The sequence below is a fragment of the Lampetra planeri genome, chromosome 11 (genome assembly GCF_965212315.1).
Source record: "Lampetra planeri chromosome 11, kcLamPlan1.2.h2, whole genome shotgun sequence".
Lineage (NCBI taxonomy): Eukaryota > Metazoa > Chordata > Hyperoartia > Petromyzontiformes > Petromyzontidae > Lampetra > Lampetra planeri.
Window position 1 is genome coordinate 15245440 of NC_136117.1, and position 22954 is coordinate 15268393.

A 22954-nucleotide genomic window follows, 5' to 3' on the forward strand; every position below is an offset into this window, starting at 1 on the left:
GGGGATGGAGGAGCGGTGGCGCAGCGGTTAGCGCAGTCAGCGTGCTATGAACCCGGCGACCCGAGTGCACTTCTGCACAAGCTGGAGGTGGACACTCGTACTGTCCCCAGGCCCCTCTTGCCAAGGACTGCACTTGTTTTTCCTAGTCCGTTTGGAGGTAGCAGTATCAGTCGGTTTGGCCAGACATTCATGATGAGTGAGCTCAAGGAGATTACAGCGATCACTCGTCATCATTATGAACGGCTTTGTGATAGGAGTGTCGTAATTATCGTCATCTGCATCGTAAAATCATCATCATACCAACATTGTCATCGATGTCAACCATGAATGATCATCATCATCAGCAGTGGTAGAGGGGTGGCTTTGTGAAGTCATCATCATCTGTATCAAGACGATCACCATCATCATCATGATGATGATCAACAACATCTCCGTTGTCATCACCACCACCACCTCCTCCTTGGCGTGCCTGCCCTCTTGAGAGAGTGGTGCCGTGGCCCCCACTGTGGGCCAGGATCCCCCCTGCCCCCCTCCCTGTCCCCCTCCCTGTCCCCCTCCCTGTCCCCCCTCCTCCCCTATTAAGACGACGGCGTCATGGCAACTGACAGCGGCGAAGGGCGAAGCCTGGGCCCCGCGTGAACGAGGATCCATCCCCGCACCCTGACCCCGCTCTCCATCAGCCGCGTATTCATCTCCCTCCACATTCTCTTCCATCCTCCTCCCTCGTAATCCTCATTCCCTCCCTCCCCCCTCGGCCATGCCCACCCTCCATTGTCGTTGCCGGAGGTGGAGAAGACAGGCACAGGGAGGAGGAGGTGGGAGACGCAGGCACAGGGAGGAGGAGGTGGGAGACGCAGGCACAGGGAGGAGGAGGTGGAGGAGGAGGGAGACGCGATGAGGGGGACGGTGGTGGCGCTGCGGGCATGCTCGTAGTCCCCGCAGCGGAGGCGGCGCATCGCCTCTCCCTCGCTCCCTCCGTCTCGCTCCATCTCCCACCATCTTTCATCTCTCCCATCTCCCTATCTCCCGCACTCTCTCCCCATCTCTCTCAGGCTGCCTCCGTCGTCATCTATCCGACTCTCTCTCTCTCCCTCCCTCGCCCGCTGCATCGCTCCCTCTCCACTCTCCCTCCAGCTCTCATCTCTCCGCGTCCCTCCCCCATCTCTCTCCATCGCCTTATCTCCGTCTCCCCCATATTTCCATCTCCTATCTCCCTTCATCTCTCATCTCTCTCAATCCGCACTTCACTTGCCTCTGCAGCGCCGTGAAATGAGAGACGCGATCGGGCAGTGGGGAGGGGGTGGGGGGGGTACGGAGTCGGGGGGGGGAGGGCGACGTTGCCTCGCCCGCTCGCCCGCTCGCCCGCTCTGCCGCGTCATCTGGATGCTCGCTCCATAAACGCTCCTTTGTGGCCGTCGTTTGTGGCCGTCGTTTGCGCCATTTCTGTAACGTTCCCAACGAGCGCCGTTAATTGAGAGCAGGCGCGCGTGCAAGGGATGCGCCCTCGCCCGCGGTGATTCACGACGCTGCCCCCCCCCGCACCCCCCCACGCCACCGTCCCCAGTGCCCCCCCCCACCCTCCCCACCACCTCCCTCCCCACCCTACCCACCACCACCACCTTCCTCCCCACCCTCCCCACTGCCACCACCACCACCCTACCCACCACCATCACCTCCTTTCCCCACCGTCCCCACCACCACCACCCTCCCCACCACCTCCACCTCCCACCACCTCCACCTCCCACCAACCACCCTTCACCCCCCCCCCCGATCCCCAAACCCAAATAGGCTATTTGGGTTTGGGAGATTTTGATTAAAATTAAAATCGACTGCCACTGTGTGCGAGAGTGACTTCCTGCGCAGGTGCAGCTGACCGCCAATGCTGTGCTCACCATCATAACCACCAACACCACCATCATCAACACCACCACCAACACCACCACCACCACCATCATCACCAACACCACCATCACCAACACCACCACCAACACCACCACCAACACCATCATCACCAACACCACCATCATCACCACCATCATCACCACCACCAACACCACCATTACCACCACCAACACCACCATCATCATCAACACTACCACCACCAACACCACCATCATCACCACCACCAACACCACCACCATCATCATCACCAACACCACTACCAACACCAACACCACCATCACCAACACCACCACCAACACCACCATCACCAACACCACCACCGACACCACCATAATACCACCACCAACACCACCAACACCATCATCAGCAACACCTACACCATCATCATCTACATACACCACCACCACGGTCATGTATTTATTTAGCGCGTACGTTTACCCATGCTCGTATAATTCCATTCCCCGGTGGGGGTAAGTGTGGTGGGTGGGGGGCGACGGTGGCGCTGATTCATTACCGCACCGTCGTCACGATGAGTATGCGACATAGACAAACATCGGCATGAGCAAAAGATGCTCTTGTAGCAGGACCCTCCTGCAAGCGAGTCTTGAGACTCTCAACAAGCCTTTCCTGGATAAATAGTCAACATGCAGAGAGATTTCCTGCTAAAATTAGAATTGAAGTGGTGCTCATACCCTCGTTATAATCCTGCAAAGCCGGTGATAGAAATTCCGCATTTCTATGGCGGGGGCGAGTCTATTCATAAGACCACCAGCGTCAACTTCCGAACAGAGTGGTACCCATTTGATCAACCTCAATGGGGGTTGACGGATAGTCCACACCAACCACCGCCTCCCCCACCCCCGACCAGGATTTGAACTCTCAACCTCTAGATGGCGAGGCGCTGAGCGGTGATCTCGCGGTGCGTGGGTGCAGGAGGCCGGGGTGCACGGTGACCAACCCAAGCCACTGTGAGCGAAGCAGTCCCCCGCACCTCAGGGGTTTGGCGGCCGCGTGAAACGTGAACGGCGAGCGGTGCGTTATTAGCGGAGCTCCCCGGCTCGAGAGCTCCGGCGAAGCGGATTTGAGGTCTCCACAGCAACCCCTTTCGGCTCGGCGCCCGGGGACCGCGGCGGCGGCGGCGGCGCGAGGGGAGGGCCCTGCCCCTGCCCCGACCGGAATCGTAGCCGGCAGCACCACAGCGGTCCATCGATTCCCTCGCATGGCGTGATTCCCGTTACACCCCACGCCGTAAACAAGGGCTGTCTTCCACACTCTGATTATCTCCTCTGTCTCTCGACTGGCCTCTCGATGGACACTCCACGAAGAAGGGCCATTGCCCGAAACGTCGCCTGTTGTGCACGCTTCCCCTGTCGGGCCGTGTCGGGGGTCAGATCGCGGATGGCCGTCTGTGGAGGCCCTCTGAGGAGGGCCTCTGAGGAGGCCGTCTGTGGAGGCCGTCTGAGGAGGCCGTCTGTGGAGGCCATCTGAGGAGGCCGTCTGTGGAGGCCGTCTGAGGAGGCCGTCTGAGGAGGCCCTCTGAGGAGGCCGTCTGAGGAGGCCGTCTGAGGAGGCCGTCTGTGGAGGCCCTCTGAGGAGGCCCTCTGAGGAGGCCCTCTGAGGAGGCCCTCTGAGGAGGCCCTCTGAGGAGGCCGTCTGTGGAGGCCCTCTGAGGAGGCCCTCTGAGGAGGCCCTCTGAGGAGGTCGTCTGAGGAGGCCCTCTGAGGAGGCCGTCTGAGGAGGCCGTCTGAGGAGGCCGTCTGAGGAGGCCGTCTGTGGAGGCCGTCTGAGGAGGCCGTCTGTGGAGGCCGTCTGAGGAGGCCGTCTGAGGAGGCCGTCTGAGGAGGCCGTCTGTGGAGGCCGTCTGTGGAGGCCCTCTGAGGAGGCCGTCTGAGGAGGCCCTCTGAGGAGGCCGTCTGTGGAGGCCGTCTGTGGAGGCCGTCTGTGGAGGCCCTCTGAGGAGGCCGTCTGAGGAGGCCCTCTGAGGAGGCCGTCTGAGGAGGCCGTCTGAGGAGGCCGCTGGCCCCCCGGCTGCTCACGGCCGCGTCATCGTCTGAGCGGCAGCAGCTGCCGCGCTGGCGCATCGCGCTGCACGGACGCTGATTTTCAAATTGATGCCGAATTACACACACATTGCCGCTCGTGCCAACACCAAATACATCACTCGCGTCGCCGCGGAGAGTACACGGAACGAAATAGACACTCAGGCAACTCGCCTGCCTCCATCGCGTGCTTGTCTCTCCACTTCACAAACAGAAAGACAACGATATACGTTTTGACACATTCCGTCAGCCCCACCGCCTCCAGGGAGTGCGTTCTTTCAGCAGCATTGATTTATAGCTTGTATTCCCTCATCATCATCATCAGCAGTCACGTTCAATCAACTGCTGGATGACGGCCATCGCCCGTCGGAATGCCTGGGATGTGCCGATGCTGCTGTCGCTGCTGCTGCTGCTGCTGCGACGGTGGGTAAATGAATGAGTTGATTGTTTTAATTAACGTGATTAATTAATGAGTACGTTTGTGGGGAATAATCGCCATTTTCTGTACTTTTGAGGCATAAGCAATTAGGAACTAACACTTACTAGCCAGGAACAAAACATTTTTTTAACCGGTTCTGGGCCTCCCCTTGGTCGACTCAGTCTCAAATGAGTACCTGGTGTGATGTGTAAGCGTCGCCACTGGGGAGACAAAGGTGGTGCTGGCCTTCATTGGTGCTCCTCGCTAACAGCACCCAAAAGTCTGCTAAGGCTATAGGGGAAATCTGTGCACGTTGTGTGTGAGTGTGGTGCATGTTGTGTACATGTGTAAGTATGAGTGTTGTGTGTATTTGTGTGCGTGCGTGTCGTGTGTCTGTTGTGTTTCCGCCGGCCAGTCCATTAGAGACTTAGCGGTGATGGCATATTTCAGCGTAATTGCATTCATATTCATGTAATTGTACTTTATGTAATCAAAGAGGCTTGTTACTCTTCACAGAAACCCCCTACCGATGATTAACTTTTAACAAATGAAATTTTTAATTGAATTTTTTCCTCACGCCGACAATGCACAATGTAATTTGCAATTAGCGCAGAGCGATGTGGGCTTGCCGCTCGGCGCCGCTCACAGCGTGGCGAGTGTGACCCACGCTGACTCCGCGACTCACCGGCACCGCCAACTCGAGCGGACGGTGGAGTCAATGGCCTGGCTGCTTTAGCTCGTGCCCTCCACCCAATGTCCTCCACCCAGTGTGATTTACTCAATGTAATCTACTCCATGTCCTCTACGCACTGTGCTCCATTGATTGTCCTCGACCGAACGTGACCGCATCTTCTGTGTCCTCCATCAGATGCACTCCACCTTTGTGTCCTCCACTCGCCCTTAAACCCCCCATCGGAGACACAAACTCGAAGTAATTTACTTCCGTATTAACCTCGTCTGAAAATTTGACTTAATTTCACCGATTTTTTTGTCGTTTTACCGAATTTTCACTTCGGACGGAATTGGCGAGCGGCCTCCTTTGGCCAGGCGGCACGATCCGGCACTGCGCAACGAACCGAGCGGCACCGGCTCCGCTCGCGTGAGCGCACGCTCGTGGCTGATGAAAGCCGCCCTCCCTGGGAGCGAGAACAACGGCCTCCCTTGGACAGCCCCGGCGCACGCGGCCACCGAGCGCCACGCTCGCAACATCCAAAGTCGCCCGCGTTTGAAGTCGTTTCACAGAGCGAGGCGGCGACTGGGATTTTTTTAAACGGCGCTCGTTAATATTCCTGTCGACGCGTTCCCCGGCGTGGGGGGGGGGGGAGCGGCGTCGATGGAGGCTGCGAGAGCTCCAGCGCCGGCGTTTGGAACGCTCCGCGGGCCTCACGTCTGCGGGGCGACGCGGCGGCGCCGTCGAATGAGGAGTAGCGGTGGAGCTTAAAAGCCCGGGGCTCTCCTCCGGCGAAGTAAAATAACAATTAAGGTGTTGGTGCTGCCCCCGTGGAGAGACGTCGCCGCGCTCTACGAGCGCCGGCCGGGCCTCGCCAGATCTTCCCGCCGGATTTCTCCTCGTGTGAAAATTACAGTGTGCTGTCAAGTTTGCGGATTGTGTGACAGGAGTTTTGCCTCCCGGTCCTTAAAATATTTCTCTCCGGGCGGGCGGATTGTGGGGGTGGTGGTGGGAGGGTGGGAGGAGGGTGTGGGGGTGGTGGCACGGCCGGGATGGAGCGTGAGGAGTGCGGCGAGGTGAGCGGTTGCGCCGCGCAAATTTACGCGCTTCAAATGTCTCCGGCGGGTTTGGGGTTTTTATTTCATGTCTTCTAAAATTGGGTGCGAAGGCGCACGGGTTCTGGTGCACCGAAACTGGCGCGCACCACTGCTGCCGCCGCTGGTAATTGGCGTTTGTGGCACCAGCGCCGGTGGGATGACATTCCTGCGAGCGGGTGAGCGTGTGAGCGTGTGAGCGGGTGAGCGGGTGAGCGGGTGAGCGGGTGAGCGGGTGAGCGTGAGCGAGCGAGTGAGCGTGAGCGAGCGGGACAGATCGAGCGCGTGTGTGCGTCCATGTGTGAGTGAGTGTGCGAATGTGCATGCATGCATTGCATGGATATCTGAACCGTTCCCAGTTACTTTTTTGTGAGCCTCCCCTCAGGTCAACTCAGCCTTAAGCGAATACCTGGTGCAATGCATAAACTCAGAACTGGAAAGACAAAGGTGGCGGGGCGTGCTGCTGGCCACGCTACCCCACCATGTACCACGTTGGCCTTCGTAGGCGCTCGCCAGCAACGCTTGCCTCCACAGCCTGTGTGCCTATATAGCGGATCTTGGTCTTTGCTGCGAGGATGAGTAGTGGTCGCAGGTTGATAAGAATATGGAAACTATATTCTTAGGTTTTTTCGGTAAAGTCACGTAGGTTTTACCTACGTGACTTTACCGAAAAAACCTAAGAATATGAATCCTTGCAGTCACGAAAGCTTCAAATCTAGAATATGGAAACTACGTCGGTGGGCATTTTCCAATGGCATCAAAAACGTATGTTGCAGCGCTACGCCTGTTACCATGGCGATCTGACCTCTGACCCCCAGATCCTGACCCCCAGGATCAGCTCTGAAGAGTTTCAGAGCGTTGCTCTGAGGTCTCGGGGGAGAAAGAATTCTTCAGACCAAATACGGTCATGGGGTGAGAGGGGCCTGGATCTGTGCTGGTGGTCGCGCCTCAGGTATTGGAGGAAGTCGCCTCCCCTGTGTGTCTGGCTGGTTGGCCGATGTCGTCACGTGTGCCCAGATATTTGCATGAAGTGGTCCAGACCCTGAGACCAGACGGCCTCACAAGTGAACCGCTGAGGGAGGGTGGCGATTGAGTGCATGCAGGCTGCCCTAATGCATGACATAATTACAATGTATTTAGCCAATGGACGGGTTCTGTGGGATTGGAAGGATGCCCTCCTGGTCTCCCTTTTTAAGAATGGGGGGGACTGTAATGATAGTAAAAACTACCGGGGCATTTTCCCCCTTAGCCTGGCATGTGGGGGCCTCTGCCTATTCATCGCGTCTTTTGTGAAGTGTTTCTTGAAAAAGATTAGAGCCACATTTCTAATTGGACACAAAATAAAAGCGCGAGATGCAGCTGGAATTCATCGGCCATCATCATCTCTCACCGCTGACCGAAGGCCTCTCCGAGCCGAGCTGTCCTCGACGCTGAGCGGTCGCGTGACGCGACGATCCGCCTCGCTCCGTCTCCGTGGCCGACGTTCTCTTTGGCGCTTTCCCTCCTCCTCTGACCGCCGCTCCGTCGCCGCTCTCCGCGGCCGTCCCGGTGCGTCTCACGTCCCGGCCCCAGGCCACTCGCTTCTTTTTCGTAGTCGGCGTCCCGAACCCGCGGATGTCCTCCGGGCTGCCCGCGTGCGCTCCCCATTCCTGCCTCTCTCTGACGCGTGACTCGGGGACACTGACGCTCGTGTCGAAAGCGTCGCGAAAGCTGAATACTAAACTCTGAACGAGAATGTTTCATTTTAGCCGGCAAGGCCCACTGAGCTATATATCGCTCTTTTTACAAGTCATAGCTCGACGAAGTGGCTCGTCACGTGGACAATTTATAGCAGCAGCCAAACACTCAAAACGCATGACGTTGATTCTAAATGTGGAAAAAAAAACCGGAAGACCTGAAAAAAATCTATGTGACCACGGGGAGAGAGACACGCAAACTCCAAATATACAGGTGTCAAGAGTTGGGATCGAACCCACGACCTCCTCCATACCAAGCGAGGTAGTTGACTTCTCGCCACCGAATAGCGTGCAGCGAGCGCAGAGGAGCGAGGTGGCTGCTTGGTTCCACGGGGCGCCGTGTGGCTCCACGCTGCAGCGCACCCCTTTGATGGATTCGCCCATCTGGGCTTCAGAGAGGACAACCACATCTTGAATAAAGGTTGTCCATATGCGCGTGTGCGTGCGTGGATCATCTGTTAACTCACAACACCTGGGTCTTCCCTATGACCTCCTGCTGGCGAATCTTGAATGGGGCACACCACCTGGCATTCAAGTGCACTTAGCCTGGCACCGGTACTATTGTGAGATATAACCCGAACAGAGGGGCACGGTGAGTGTACGGTTGGCATTTGTTTGTTTGTGTGTGTACATGCTCCTGTGTTTATGTGTGTGGGGAGTTGTAGTGTAGCGGTTCGCGTGCTGCGCTACGAACCCGCTCACCCGAGTTCGATTCCCGCTCACCCGAGTTTAATTCCTGCTCACGGCCAACACCAGTGACGAGTATCTGAACCGGTCCTGGGCCTCCCCTAGGTCTACTCAGCCTCAAATGAGTACCTGGTGCGGTGTGTAAAAACATCGCCACTGGGGAGACAAAGGCGACCGGGAGTGGTGTAGTACACCTTGCCGGCCTTCATAGGTGCTCGTTAACAGCACTTGCCCCAACAGTCTGTTAAGGCTATACAGGGGATCTTTGTATTTGTGTTGTTTTGTGTATGTTTGCACGCTCGGGGGTATGTAATCTGTCTGCCACCCGATGGCTCAGCCCAATTAAGGTCCCCGTTGATAGGTGGCTGTGGCAGAGGCGGGCACGGCGGAGAGGGGCCTCTCTAACTGGCGCTCGCAGCCCTCCCTGGCTTTGGCAAACATTACCCGCTCTCTCCGTCTCCTGCTTGGGAGAGAGAGAGAGAGAGAAAAAACAGTTTTGCTCATTATTTTCTGAAGTGCAGTCTGCCTTCACTTTCTCTGGCTGGTTACTGCGTTAATAAAAATTCAAGAGGCTTTCAATTTGTATTTACTGCCTCTGCAAAGACCCTGAAAACATACGATTCTCCGGTCGTGTTTAAGTTGTTATCCAATATCACGATCGCTGTCCAACAAAGTACAAATCACTGAAGTTTGCGGCCACTTTGGGAAATTGTGTTTTTCCAAATATACCCAGTAATCACTCAAGTTTGTTTTGTTGCTCTCTCGCTCGGGCTCAACTCCAACCCAGGAATGTGCGATGGGCGTCTCGTGACGAGTCCGGGGCGCGCTCGACTCCGCGTCGCTGGCAGTGCAGGCTCGTCCACACTGGCTGGCGTCAGGAAATATTTTTGCGGTGGTGTTAGTGGCGGTGGTGGTAGGGGTGGGAGGAGTGTTAGTGCAACGGTTAGCGTGACGCTGCGCTACGAATCCGCCGACGCGAGTATAATTCCCGCTCACGGCCAACACCAGCGACGAATATCTGAACCGGTCTTGCCCCAACAGTCTGTTAAGGCTATACGGGGGGGGGGGGGGGTGGGTCTTTGTCTTTGATGATGGTCGTGGTGGCAGTGGCGGTGGTGGCAATGGTGATGGTGCAGTGTCACGAGGCGCTGTTTAAGTCGTCACAGTCAGAGAGCGTCTCGCTCGTAAAATGTCACTTCTAAGACGGCGCTCGGCACGACAGTGAGCATGGGGTCACGGGATCGTGCACCCCCCCGACCCCATTTGTAACGCGATTGCACGGCACGCACACTCGCTAGCTACGCCGCTGCGCAGGAGGAGGGCTCCGGTAGGCGCGAGGCAGAACGAGGCGTTGCGAGGCGCGGGGCGCGTCCCCCTGCACCGAGGGCGTCTCTGGTTGTGCCCAGAGCCGGGTCCATCGCCACGCATCTAGCCACGTGTCTAGCCGCCACAGCCCATCACAGCAAGCCGTCTACTGGATGCGATGTGCCCAAGGTGCAGACATAACTTCTGGATTGGCGACCCGAATTAAACGAATTCGTGGTCGCTTTGATGATCTCGAGGCCCGCGACCACCGCCCCCCCCCGGGATTAGAATCGGCGGGCTGAGAGCGCTCGCTCCACCCTCTGTTTGCGGGGGTGGCTGCACCACGCCGAGACGACGCGCGGCACGGGATCCCACGGCGCTGGGGATGGCTCGGCTGGCGGTAGCAGCAATTTGTGTTGGGAAGTGCAGAGCGGTGGAAATGGAATCGATAAACGCCGAGGCCGAGGGACGGGCGGAGCGAGCGCGCACGGTCGGGGAACGGCCGTGACGACTATCGCAGGGGAACATCTCCTCCGCTCGTTTCCTCTCTCCGAACAAATCGATTTCACCCCCCCCCTGCTCGCTGTTCCTCCTTCCTTCTGTGGACTTTAACCGGTTTTTGTATTTCTTAAATTATTAACACCACCACAACAATTGTATGCGCGCGCGCTCTCTCCCCGGTAGCCGTAGAGAAACGCTGACGCGGCCACTCCCGCTGTGGAGAGAAAAACACGGAAAAAAGCTGCACACAAAGTGAAAAACGCCGGCGGGGCGATGTGGGGGGTTGAAGGCATGGGAGGGGGAGGGGGTCGAACGGGGCCCGAGGGGGCCTGCACCGTGCAGCGAGGCACGTGGTTTGTCACTCTTTAATGCTGCCTGGGATCGAGCGTCGCTTGCTGCGTGGGGCCGGGGCCCGGGCGGATCGCGCCGTGGAGGCGGCGTCCTCCGCACCGGGCGCGCTCGGCAGACGCCAGGGGCCTCCCGGCAGATGCCGGAGTCACGGCGTTGGCTCTCGCTCGCTCGCTCGCTCTCTCTTTCTCGCTCTCTCTTTCTCGCTCTCTCTCTCTCGCTCGCTCTCTCTCTCGCCCTCTCTCTCTCTCGCCCTCTCCTCTCGTGCGCTGAGGTGGCGCGGAGGAGGGAGTGTGCTGAGTGGGGAGGGTGGTTGCAGGAGAGGGAGTGAGTGTGGGTGGTGATGGTGGAGGAGCAGGAGTGTGGGTAGTGTAGGAGGAGGAGAGGGAGTGTGTTTAGTGGGGAGGGGAGTGGAGGAGGAGGAGAGGGAGTGTGTTGAGTGGGGATGGTTGAGGAGGAGGAGAGGGAGTGTGTTGAGTGGGGAGGGGAGTGGAGGAGGAGGAGAGGGAGTGTGTTGAGTGGGGATGGTTGAGGAGGAGGAGAGGGAGTGTGTTGAGTGGGGAGGGGAGTGGAGGAGGAGGAGAGGGAGTGTGTTGAGTGGGGAGGGGAGTGGAGGAGGAGAGTGTGTTGAGTGGGGAGGGGAGTGGAGGAGGAGGAGAGGGAGTGTGTTGAGTGGGGAGGGGAGTGGAGGAGGAGAGTGTGTTGAGTGGGGAGGGGAGTGGAGGAGGAGGAGAGGGAGTGTGTTGAGTGGGGAGGGGAGTGGAGGAGGAGAGTGTGTTGAGTGGGGAGGGGAGTGGAGGAGGAGGAGAGTGTGTTGAGTGGGGAGGGTAGTGGAGGAGGAGAGTGTGTTGAGTGGGGAGGGGAGTGGAGGAGGAGGAGAGGGAGTGTGAGTGGAGAGGGTAGTGGAGGAGGAGAGTGTGTTGAGTGGGGAGGGGAGTGGAGGAGGAGGAGAGGGAGTGTGAGTGGAGAGGGTAGTGGAGGAGGAGAGTGTGTTGAGTGGGGATGGTTGAGGAGGAGGAGAGGGAGTGTGTTGAGTGGGGAGGGGAGTGGAGGAGGAGAGTGTGTTGAGTGGGGATGGTTGAGGAGGAGGAGAGGGAGTGTGTTGAGTGGGGAGGGTAGTGGAGGAGGAGGAGAGGGAGTGTGTTGAGTGGGGAGGGTAGTGGAGGAGGAGGAGAGGGAGTGTGAGTGGGGAGGGGAGTGGAGGAGGAGAGTGTGTTGAGTGGGGATGGTTGAGGAGGAGGAGAGTGTGTTGAGTGGGGAGGGTAGTGGAGGAGGAGGAGAGGGAGTGTGTTGAGTGGGGAGGGTAGTGGAGGAGGAGAGTGTGTTGAGTGGGGATGGTTGAGGAGGAGGAGAGTGGCTCCCAGATCTTCACACCACACCCACACGATTTTGATTCCCCAACAGCACCACGTGTCCGCACCCCACTCCTCCCCGCTCCGTGATCCACCTCCGTCTGGCTGGGGATTCGCGCTTCCTCATCAGAAGTTTGAATAACCCGCAGTGATCAGGGGTCGGGAGGGGGGTGTAGGGGGGGGGGGCAGCGTGAGGATTTGAGGCAGTAGAGCGGGGCGTGGATGTGGCCGGGATGGCGCGGCAGGAATACGGTGTGGCCACCGGGACGTGCGGTGGGGTGAACAGAGTGGCATGGTGTGTGTGCCCGTGGTGGAGTGGTGGTGTTGGTATGGTCACCATGGCCTGGGCAGGGCTAGTGTGGGTGAAGTGGTGTGGTCAGATTGGTTTGGCGTGACTTGATGTGGTTTGGGCACGCGGGGAGACAATCAGACCCATGCCAGTACAGCAAGTGGGTTCCTGGATGTCTCTATGGCCTTACCCTACGGGGCACGGTGGGCCTTCTCCAGGTTTTCCGGTTTCCATCCGACGTGGATTCCAACTCTCATGAACGGAATTGGCCAAACATCGCAACTCTTCTTGAAAGTCCCCAAGACTTGGCGAGGCTTATCTGGGTAAACAACTTGACACTGTTGTGACGATTACGATTGCACGGGAAGGCTGAGCACAGCGTTGGCTGCTGGATGGGTTTAAACGTTCATGAACCATTTTAAAACGTAAGCGAAGGGGACAGGGGAAACCTGGCATGTCAAATTAAAAGAACGGAACGAGCTCCTGGAACAGAGACTATGGAGTGCAGACGCATCTTTTGAAATACAACCTCGCCAGGACACCTTGGATCACCATGGGATGATGCCAGTAGCTGAGCGACATCACCATGGGATGATGCCAGTAGGTGAGCAGAATCACCATGGGATGATGCCAGTAGCTGAGTTAAATCGCCATGGAATGGTGAGGTTTTTTTTCTATTTTTTTTATTACTATTTGGGTATGTTTGATATTGTTAGCCGACCTCTCTGCTGACGGAGGCGACGGTACTTCATTGATGACCGTCGTTAGTTTGTGTGGCGTGGTTCTGTTTGTTTGTGTGGCGTGGTTCTGTTTGTTTGTGTGGCGTGGTTCTGTTTGTTTGTGTGGCGTGGTTCTGTTCGTTTGTGTGGCGTGGTTCTGTTTGTTTGATGGCGCTCGTCTTGGGGACGTCCCAGGTCCCCGCTCCTCTCCCCGGGGTTTGAGCGGCTTGAGAGCCGGCAGGCTTGAGATTACCCTCCAATTAAGGGGTCACGAGGTCCACCCGTGTTTACAAGCGGCGTGCAGGTAATTACTCACTCGTAATAAATACGTCCTTTCTTTGCGTATTTATCGTGTTTGAATTAATGCCCGAGCGGCTGAGAGTATACGCGCCGTCGTGGTGGCAAGTCGCGGCATACCAGATTATTATTTAGTGGGGTTGACCACAAACATTCAGCCGGGCGGTGGTGGTGGTGGTGGCTGCGCTGCTGCCCGCGACTGCCTGCAACCCAGAGCTGTGGAGGCAACGGCGAGGGTTGGTGGATCGCACGCAGATGGGCTGTGAAACTCCCTTCTCGTGGGCGTCGTGGAGGAGCCGTACCCTGGCTCGCCAGTTTCCATCTGTACGGGGTTCGAGCGTTGCACAGCTCATCACTCATTGGCTGATAATTTCTTGCAAATACAAAAACTACTCAATACAGCAGCAGCATGACCCTCCTGAAAAGAGTCATACGACTCAGCGTGTCTCTCCTGGATACACGAGTACATTATTCATACTTTGTTATTATTATCTTAACGTAGGACCAGGGATTCATATTTAGCCTGGTCTCACTGGGTGGGGTGGCAACCCCGCACACCACATCCAGTATACCACCACCCCCACCGATGGCTCCTGAGTCACGTGTCGCCCATACAACTCGACCCGCAGGATGCAGGAAATAATCCCTGGGCAGGAACCACCTGAAAGAGTGTCTTGAGACTCATGGATTCCGTCTCGGGCAAATAAAATACTTCATTATTGTCACGTTTACATTTCGACCGCAGCGAGTAGATCGTGGTGCAAATGCTCCGCACGCGCTCGCCGCGGGTGCAGCCGCACACGGGGCCAGTCGTGGGGAGGCGAATGGCGTGGAGAGTTACGTGTGCAGACCAATTGCCTATTCCTTATCCAGGCTCGACCCGGCTTAGCTTCCGAGCTCTAACGGGATCGCCTCGCATCGCGGGTGACGTCGCAGCGGCCTGCTCGAGCACGCACCCCACACGTCGCATGCGATGGCTTCGTGACCCCCTGCTGCAGCCACTCGAGGCTGCTACACTGCACCCCGCATCGAGAAGGCAATTACCGGAAACGATCAGAAGGTCCCAATCGTGACAATCGAATCGCCGGGGGCACGGGGGACAGTGGGGATCGTTCCGCACACATTACCACGAAGGAGCGAAAAGCGTCTGACAAATTGTTAATTACGTGTGAAGATGTTTCATGTAAATGTAGCGGAGGTAGCGACGGAGCGCGCTGGGTGCAGCCGAGGAGCGATGAGTAGGATCGGGCCGCGCGCTGCGGTTGAGTCTCGATGCTCGAGCCAAAGAGGGCCGCGCTGTCGTGGTAGGAGCACGGAGACCCCGGAGACAACCCAGCAGCGCCGCGGCGAGGACAATCGGCACCGCCTCGCGGCACCGCGCCTCCGACACCTGGCAAGCGCCTGCGCGATGGTCACCCATCCAAATAGTCAGCGGGAATATTTCCGCAACCGGCACAACACATCCCGTAAACCTCTCGCTCGCGATGGGCTGCGGCTACTACCAGTCACGTGCCACCCACTCAGATCCACCAGGAAAAATATTCGGCGAGAAATGAATGAAGCCCCCCCCCCTCCCCGGTGGTGTGCGGGGGGGGGTGGCGGTGGGGGGCGCCGCCGTTCCGGCCGAGGAGCGATAATTGTGATCCAGTCGCTCGTCGCCTCTCTCCGGCGGCACCTGTGGCTCTGGCTGATTGAGGCGCAGGTGTGAGGCAGCTGATGAACGTGGCGGTGGTGGCGGTGGCGCTGCTACTGTTTCACGGGCGGGCGGGCGGGCGATCGAGGTGGACGACTACACCCGGCCAGCAGTGACTCCCTCCTCCCCCCGCCCCGCGTCCACCCCCCACCTCTCCCCCTCCCTCCCCCCAGCCTTCCACCCCCCATCGCTCGAGGCTCATGTGAGGGAGGGGGTCGTGGTGATGTTGTTGGCAGCTGAGTGGAGGGTGTCTCTGAGTTATGGGTTCTCTGTGTGTGTTTCTGATGTGTATGTCCCTCTAACAGGCTGCATATTCCCTGCCTGACCACATGGTTGTACATCTGTCCATCTACCTGCTTGTCCGGTTGTCTGTTAGCCTTGCCGTCTGTTTGCCCATCTGTGCGTTCGTGTGCGTTTTTGCGTGCCTCGATTCACAACGTGCGTGTGTGTGATGTACTTACAATAGCCGCAGTTTGCCACCAAGTGTCGGTCATATCGCCATGGCGCTTGTGCCAGGCTAGGTGCACCTTGAGGCTATCAGGTGAAGTGTGGAAGGCTCGCTGCTGCTGGCAGGAAGGAGGTCACAGGACAGACCCAGGTGCCGTGGTCTGACTGACGATGTGAGCCGTATAGCCTGAACAGAATTTTAGGGAAAGTGCTGTAAGCGAGCACCGATGAAGGGTGGCACGGCACATGACGGGTTTGGTGGCCAGCACCACCGCCGGCCGCCTTTGTATCCAAAGTGGCGATGTTTACACACCGCTCCAGCTACTCATTTCGTATTTCAACGCGCTAATTGCTGCGCCACCGCTCCCACCTTGTGCGCATCGCCCAGGGAGTGCCACCTCCGCTAATCACGACCCAGAAGCCATCTCGCATCTCGGCGCTCTGCCAACTCACCCGAATGTCGGCGTCGGCTCCTCCTCGGGGTCGCCGTGGCCGCCGTTGCCGCCGTGGCGTCGTTAAAATTCGCCGTGCGTTGCCCCTCGCTGCCAGCGCGATCCGGCGACGGTGCCAGGCGGGGGGGGCAGGCGGCGGGGGGGGGGGGTGCCAGGCAGACACCGCCGCCGCCGCCCCCCGTCAGATCAGCGCGCGCACGACAGGAGGGGGCAGCGAGCGGAGTTTGCTCCGCGGCTTTGCTCGCTGCACTCCCTCATCAGTTAGCCAGACAGGCGGGCTGGCCCGTTAGCCGGTCAGATAGCTGGGCAGCGAGTTAGCCAGGCTGGGGCCACGAGGTGGTTAGGCTGGCATCGAGTTCCTGTCTCGAGTAAACAAGGCCGCACTTGGTATTCCGTGTGCACGGTCAGTGAAGCCAACCGGAAAATGCGCGTGCGTGTGATGGGGCGCGTGTGATGGGTCGACTCGGCCTCAAACGAGTACCTCGTTTGGTGTGTAAACATCGCCACTGGGGAGACAAAGGTGGCCGGGCGTCGTGTTGGCCACCCCACCCCCTCGTGCGCAGTGCCGGCGTTCATAGAGGTGCTTACTAATAGCACTTGCCCCAACAGTCTGTTACAGGCTACACGGGGAATCTTTGTCTTGTGATGGGGTGCGTTTGCGCAGTGGTTGGCGCGCTGCGCTACGTACCCGGCGATCTAAGTTCGATTCCCGCTCACTTGCCAACACCGGTAACGATTATCTGAACCGGTCCTGGGCTTCCCCCATGTCGATACAGCCTCAAATTAATGCCTGGAGCGGCGGTGCTGGCCGCCCTCCCCCTCGTGTGCCGCGCCGTGCGGGCGAGTGCGTCATGCGGCACTCACGCCACCTCGATCCACAACGTTCTTCATCATCGCCAAGCGAGCCCAGCAGCTTCCTCCTCTCCGCCCGTCTCCACGTGGTACAAACCACTCAGCACGTTCCGTGTCAATATATAATAGGTGACGTTTCAGGAAATGGCCCTTCTTCATAGAACATAAGTGGCACTCATGTATGCATGTTTTAGGTTTGCTTTTAACATTTATTTTATATGCTGTGTAAATTGTTTTCCATTTGTGGCCGCGTGTTACTATTGACGGACGCTTTGTCGAGGGTTTGGTTCGCGGAATGAGTCGAATGTTCTCGTCGAGACTGGATCCAGGCGCAGGCCGTGCCCACCCAGCCAGGGAAACTTTTACACCCCCTCCCCCCCTCCCGCCTGTCGCTTCTGTGTCGCCTCTCTTCGAGGGAGTAATTTGCCATCTCGAGGGCGAGGTCACGGCGCACTTAACGCGCCGCGTTTGTCTCACCGCTGGCGCCGAGTACTCTCGGGGTCCCCACCCAGCGAGTCGAAAACCAACTCGACCATCGCTCTCGCCACGCGGTGTCCCCACGGCTGTCAATCACGAGAGAGGCCACCCACTCAAACCCATCACGACGGCTCGCACACAAAGACGAAGATCCCCCGTGTGGCCTTAACAGACTGTTGGGGAAAATACCGTTCGCGAGCAGCGCCTATGGAGGCCAGCACAGCACACGAGGGGGTAGGTGGCCGCCTTTGTCTCCCTAGTGGCGATGTTTACACACCGCACGAGTTGCTCATTTGAAGCTGTGTCGACCTAAGGGAACCCCATGACCTGTTCAGATAATCGTCGCTGGTGTTGGGCGTGAGCGGGAATTGAACTCGGGAAGGCGGATTCACAGCGCAGCGCGCGCTAAGTGTTACACTACCGCTCCCCATATCCACGCACACATGTACGGACTGTTAGGGCAAGTGGTGTTAGCGAGCACCTATTATAGACAGCACGACGCGCGAGAGGGTGGTGCGGCCAGACCCGCACTCGTCCGCCTCTGCAGGCAATGCTGGCCAGACCGCACCGATGTTTACTAAAACGAATGAAACCTGCGTTGTGCCAGTTGCCTCGTTGCTGCTGCCTCAAACAATGGGGCCACAATTCTGAACCTTGGCGGCCACGAGACTCCGGCGTTCAGGGAGAACCGGGCCGAGTCTCGGGACTCGCTGCCAGGGAGGGTTCCCGCTCCGCCGCGACGTTTAGCCACTTCCATTCGCGACGAGGACGACGCTTCGTGGGAACCAGAGAAGCCGGACACAGCAGCCCATCGGCCCAACGCGGGGGAGGTGACGCTCAGTGGCACCACTCAAAGGACGGCTTCACTAACCCACTTGCTGCAAGCAACTGCGGGGTCTTGGCCACCTCAAGGATAGTTTGTTGTAGGTACGTGTGTTGAACTTCCTTCGCACCGTACGTAGCTGACAGTGCTAAACCACCAAATCGCTGCATCGATCATAGGCGTCTCACCACCACCACCCATCACCACTTTCACCGCCGTCACCAAATACAAAGATACCCCGAATAGCCTTTACCAGACTGTTTGGGCAAGTGCTGTTAGCGAGCACCGCCACCACCGCGCCTGTGCAGGGCTCGGGGGGCGCGGTGTGGCCGACGCGGTGGCTGTGGCGACGGTGGTGGTGGCGGTGATGATGGGGGCGGGGGCAGAGAGCGATAAAGACGAGGGAAAGTAATGTGCTGGGATTAGAGGCAGCTGGGAGCACGGGGGGGGGGAGTCGCCTTTGTTCGCACAAGGGCGTGAACAGTGAGGGAGGGAGGCAGGGGTGACGGTGGGAAGGGCAGTGGGGGCAGGTGAGGGCAGCCGGGGAGCGTTGGGAGGCGAGGTTAAGTTGTCCTGGATCGAGGAGCAAATGTTTCAACACTGGTTCTGCCTCTCAGCCAGCAATTAAAATAATTAGCTCACATCTCTGCCCCTCCTCCCTCCCTTGTCCTTTCGCTCGCCTTTCATCTTTTGCACGCACACACGCTCTCGCACTCTCTCCCCCTCTCTCTCCCCTCCTCTCTCGCACTCTCCCCCCCCTCTCTCTCCACCCTCTCTCCCCTCCTCTCTCCCACTCTCCCCTCCTCCCCGAGGCGCGCTCTCAACTCACCGACTCTCTCTCTCGAGCTCTCACCACCGCATTCTCCCCCCCCCCATCACCAATGTCAGAATGCAGTCGCACTAATTGCTTTCGGAAAATATATTAATTCTTGTTCATTTTCATTTGCCGGAGGTGGGGGTAGGGGAAGGATAAATCATCGTTGTTGCTTTTTAGGCTTTTTAATTCTCGAGCGCTGTCGAAGCCGACTCGCCCCTTCGTGTGTCGGGAGCCAGGGTCGCGTCGGGAACCAGGGTCGCGTCGGGAACCAGGGTCGCGTCGGGAACCAGGGTCGCGTCGGGAACCAGGGTCGCGTCGTCCCCTGGAGTCGAGGCAGATACTCCCCGCGCGTTTACTGCGGAAATAACGACGAGAAAACAACAATAAAAACAACAACAATGAAAACAATAACAATGAAAACAATACAACCAATAAAAACAATAACAATAAAACCAATAAAAACAATAACAATAAAACCAATAAAAACAATAACAATAAAAACAACAATAACGACGTCGTCGTCAGAGAGTCTGCGGAGTGGGGAAGTTTGCGAGTCACGTGACTCTCGCGGCAGCTGTCGCAGTCACTCGCGCCTCTCGTCACGTGCGCGCTGCGGGCGACTCCGCCGCGTGTGCGTCTGTGTGTGTGTCTGTGTGTGCGTCTGTGTGTGCGTCTGTGTGTGCGTCTGTGTGTGTGGCTGTGTGTGGCTGTGTGTGTCTGTGTGTGTGTCTGTGTGTGCGTCTGTGTGTGTGGCTGTGTGTGGCTGTGTGTGTCTGTGTGTGCGTCTGTGTGTGCGTCTGTGTGTGTGTCTGTGTGTGGCTGCGTGTGTCTGCGTGTGCGTCTGCGTGTGCGTCTGCGTGTGCGTCTGTGTGTGCGTCTGTGTGTGCGTCTGTGTGTGCGGCTGTGTGCGTCTGTGTGTGCGTCTGTGTGTGCGGCTGTGTGTGGCTGTGTGCGTCTGTGTGCGTGTCTGTGTGCGTGTCTGTGTGCGTGGCTGTGTGCGTGGCTGTGTGTGGCTGTGTGTGTCTGTGTGTGCGTCTGTGTGTGCGTCTGTGTGTGCGTCTGTGTGTGCGTCTGTGTGTGCGTCTGTGTGTGCGGCTGTGTGCGTCTGTGTGTGCGTCTGTGTGTGCGTCTGTGTGTGCGGCTGTGTGTGCGTCTGTGTGTGCGTCTGTGTGCGCGTCTGTGTGCGCGTCTGTGTGTGTGGCTGTGTGTGTGGCTGTGTGTGGCTGTGTGTGTGGCTGTGTGTGTGGCTGTGTGTGTGTCTGTGTGTGTGTCTGTGTGTGTGGCTGTGTGTGTGGCTGTGTGTGGCTGTGTGTGTCTGTGTGTGTGGCTGTGTGTGTGGCTGTGTGTGGCTGTGTGTGTCTGTGTGTGTGGCTGTGTGCGGCTGTGTGTGTGGCTGTGTGCGGCTGTGTGTGTGGCTGTGTGCGGCTGTGTGTGCGGCTGTGTGTGTGGCTGTGTGCGGCTGTGTGTGCGGCTGTGTGTGTGGCTGTGTGCGGCTGTGTGTGTGGCTGTGTGTGGCTGTGTGTGTGGCTGTGTGTGTCTGTGTGTGTGGCTGTGTGTGTGTCTGTGTGTGTGTCTGTGTGTGGCTGTGTGTGTCTGTGTGTGTGGCTGTGTGTGTGGCTGTGTGTGTGTCTGTGTGTGTGGCTGTGTGTGTCTGTGTGTGTGGCTGTGTGTGTGGCTGTGTGTGTGGCTGTGTGTGTGGCTGTGTGTGTCTGTGTGTGTGGCTGTGTGTGTGTCTGTGTGTGTGTCTGTGTGTGTGCCTGTGTGTGTGGCTGTGTGTGTCTGTGTGTGTGTCTGTGTGTGTGTCTGTGTCTCTGTTTAAGTAGGCGTGTGTGTGTCAGTGTGTTATCGTCGTTGGGGGAGACAAAGGCGGCCGGGCGTGGTGCTGGCCACCCCCCTCGTGTTCCGTACCAGCCTTCATAGCTGCTGGCTAACAGCACTTGCCCCAAAAGTCCGTTAAGGTTACACGGGGATCGTTGTCTTGACTTTGTCTTGTAAGTCCGTGTATGTCCGCGGCTCTGTGCATGTGCGTCTGTGCGTGGCCAGTTCCCAAGGGCCGACCGCCACAGATACACTTACAACACACACACACAGACACACAACACACACACACACAGACACACTTACAACACACACACACACAGACACACTTACAACACACACACACAGATACACTTACAACACACACACACACAGACACACTTACAACACACACACACACAGACACACTTACAACACACACACACACAGACACACTTACAACACACACACACAGATACACTTACAACACACACACACACACAGACACACTTACAACACACACACACACAGACACACTTACAACACACACACACAGATACACTTACAACACACACACGCGAGCCGTCATTGACGGCGTCTCCCCCTTTTGTTTGCGTGGCGCACGCCCCACTTGTGAGCGCGCGCCTCTGGAAGTGAAAGAGACAAAGACCCCCAATTTAGCCTCGAACAGACTCCGTGGTCGGTGCTGTTAGCGGCCACCTATGAAGGCCGCCGACCAATTGTTGACTTCGCCACGTAGTTGCACTGCACGTGTGCGGTAAGCCCTCGCTTAACGCGCGGTGCTCACGCCATAACGCGCGCTGCCTATGACGCGGTTCTTCCGTTCGGGAGCACACCGCAGAGTGCGGACCGCGCACATGGAGCAGCTGACGACTTTGTGCCGCCATCGCTCTGTGTGTGCCGAGTACGAACATCCTATCCTCGCCGAACGTTGTCGCTCCGCTATTGTTGGTGAACTTGTTTTCGCTTAACGCGGCACTCTGCAGGGACGCGTCGACTGCTCCCGCGTTAAACGAGGACTTATTGTGCGGATGCCTTCATCCCCGGAGGGACGATTGGCTGAGCCACCCCCCTCCCCACCCAGGACTTGAACTGTGACCCTCTGCTCGGAGCCGCTCAGCCGTCCTGGCGCGCCACCAGGATTAATGATTGATGGTATTTGTGAGCCGTCCACGGGATGAAAGCACAGCAGTGGATTCATTAGTCTATGTGTGCTTAGCTCAGTGTGTTGCCTTCTCTTATCTGTGCTAGATTTTCCCCGGGTTCTCCAATTTCCTCCCACACCGGCAAACTCCCATTGCGAATGTAATCGGCCAAACATCCCCAATGTAGCAGGACCCTCCTGACAAAGAGTCTTGAGACTCACTTGCGCTTCCCTGGGCCAGCGCATGATTCACGCTCTCGGTAACACGAACAGCAGACGCGAGGCACACACACACACAGACATCTTTAAAACCGCGTGAGAGCCCGTCGAGACAGCAGTCCATCTTACATGGGAGACCTTTAATTGTCCCTTCCATAGGAACGTGGAATGTCCACGCTGCGAGATTTTAGACCAAGTCGAGCGCTCTCCGCCACAGGGACTGTGGGGGGCCGTAGCGGTGCCGCATGGCCCCCGAGGGTGTGGTGGACACGGCGATTGGCGGAGAATGTGGTCTCCCCGTGGACGTGGGGGCAGAGGGAGAGATGGACTCTGGCTCCGCCGGGCAGCCCGTGCCACCCTGGCGGCGGCGTCGTCGTCGTCGTCGTCGCCCGAGGCGGCGCGTTCCGCCCCACCTCGCCTCCCTGTCCCCGACCACCCCTCGCCCTCCCTCACCTCCAGCGTGACCCCCGTAACTCCGTGACCGCGGGCGAGCCCCTGTGAATGGCCTGAGTACTTGAATTGCCCATCCGGCACTCTCCACTACACCCTCCCCCTACTCCCCCGAACCCCCGTGGAGTGATTCCTGGGAGCCGTTTTGGCCCCCCCCCGCGCTCTCCGCGCCGCGCTCGCCCGCGTTGCTCGGGTCAGGCCCGCAGTAAATCTGCCCCTAACGGCCTCTTCCCCAGCTCATTCCTCGACCTGCGGCATTTGCTCTGTTCAGATTAAGTGGTGGTGGTAGTGGTTTTATGGTGGTGGTTGTTGTAACAGTGGTGGTGATGCTAGCGCTGTTGATGGTAGCAGAGGCGATGCCTGTGGTGGTTGTGGTAAAGGCGGTGGTGCTCGTGGCAGGGAGGC

General features: G+C 58.0%; 1 protein-coding gene and 1 long non-coding RNA gene across 2 annotated transcripts in view; one reads left to right on the forward strand and one right to left on the reverse strand.

Moving 5' to 3' along the window:
- Positions 1-22954, forward strand: part of LOC144721400 (plexin-A1-like) — a 136029-nt gene that overhangs the window by 19652 nt on the left and 93423 nt on the right. The window lies entirely within an intron of this gene.
- Positions 19006-20989, reverse strand: LOC144721401 (uncharacterized). Its single transcript, XR_013585903.1, has 2 exons — positions 20827-20989; positions 19006-19273 (listed from the first exon to the last, which is right to left on the reverse strand). It is a non-coding gene; the product is annotated as an uncharacterized LOC144721401 (long non-coding RNA).